Here is a 1,581-nt window from a genome sequence, read left to right as displayed (position 1 = left end):
TACGCACCAACCACTAAAAGCAGTGATGATAAAATTGAAGGATTTGAACAACTTCTTCAATCTGAAACCAATCAAACATATAATAGTTTGGTATACTGATAATTACTGGCAATTTGAATGGAAAGGTTGGAAACAAAGAGAAAGGATCAGTATGTGGAAACTATGTCCTTGGTGTTAGAAATGATGCTAGAGATCAATGATAGAATTTTCCAATGACTTTTTCATTGGAAATAACTATTTTAAAAAACATAAATGGTGACTCTATACATGGACCTCACCAGATGAAATACATAGAAATCAAGTTGATGACATCTGTGGAAAAATTCCATATCATCAACCAAAACAAGGCCAGGGCACACTGTGGAACAGACCATCAGTTGCTCATATGCCAGTTCAGGCTGAGGTTGAAGAAAATTAAAACAGGTCCACAAGAGCCAAAATATGACCTTGAACATACCCCCACCTAAATTAGAGATCATCTCAAGAGCAGATTTGATGAATTAGACCCTAATGATTGAAGACCAGAAGAGTTGTGGGATAACATCAAAAACATGCATGAAGAAAGCAACAGGTCATTACGAAGACAAGAAAGAAGGAAAACACCAAAATGGGTGGAATGTCAGAAGACACTTAGAAACTTGCTCACCAGCATAGAGATATTGAACAAATAGGAGCAATAAGGAGGTAAGAGCTGAATAGAAAATTTCAAAGGCAAGCTCAAGAAATATTATAATGAAATGTGCAAAGACCTGGAGTTAGAAAACCAAAAGGAAGAACACACTCAGTATTTCTCAAGCTGAAAAAATGAAGAAAAAATTCAAGTCTCGGCTTGTAATATTAAAGAACTCTAGGGGGAAAATATTGAACGATGCAGAAAGTATCAAAATAAGATGGAAGGAACAAACAAAGTCACTGTAACAAAAGAAATGGTCATATTCAATCATTTCAGAAAGTAGCATGTAATCAAGAGACAATGATACTGAAGGAAAAAGTCCAAGGTATACTGAATGCATTTGCAATGAACAATATCTCAGGAATTGATGGAATACAAACTCAAATAGTTCAATGAATTGATGGGGCACTGGAGGCACCCATCTATCTAAACCAAGAAATTTAGAAGAGAGCGACTTGGAAAACTAATTGGAAGAGATCCGTCTTTGTGCCCATAGCAAAGACAGGTGATCCAACAGAATGTGGAACTCACCAGACAATATCACTAACATTGCTTGCAAGTAAAATTTTGCTGTAGAAAATTAAAAAATGTCTGCAACAGTACATTGACAGGGAATTGCCAGAGGTTCGAGTTGGATTCAGATAGCACATGAAACTAAGGATATCATTGCTGATGTCAGATTCATCTTGGCTGAAAGCAGAAAATACCAGAAAGATGTTTACCTGTGCTTTATTGATTATGAAAATGCTTCTGATTGTGTGGGTCATGACAAGCTATAGACAACACTGTGAAGAATGAGTATTCTGGAACATTTAATTGTGCTCCTGAGGAAACTGTATATAGGCCAAGAAGTAGCTGCTTGAACAGAACAAGGGTACACTGTTCTGTCAGGAAAAGTGTGCACCAGG

Source organism: Chrysochloris asiatica, unplaced genomic scaffold, assembly GCF_000296735.1.
Source record: "Chrysochloris asiatica unplaced genomic scaffold, ChrAsi1.0 scaffold00093, whole genome shotgun sequence".
NCBI classification, from domain to species: domain Eukaryota; kingdom Metazoa; phylum Chordata; class Mammalia; order Afrosoricida; family Chrysochloridae; genus Chrysochloris; species Chrysochloris asiatica.
The sequence above is the reverse complement of the archived record's forward strand: the minus strand, read 5'-3'. Positions refer to the sequence as shown.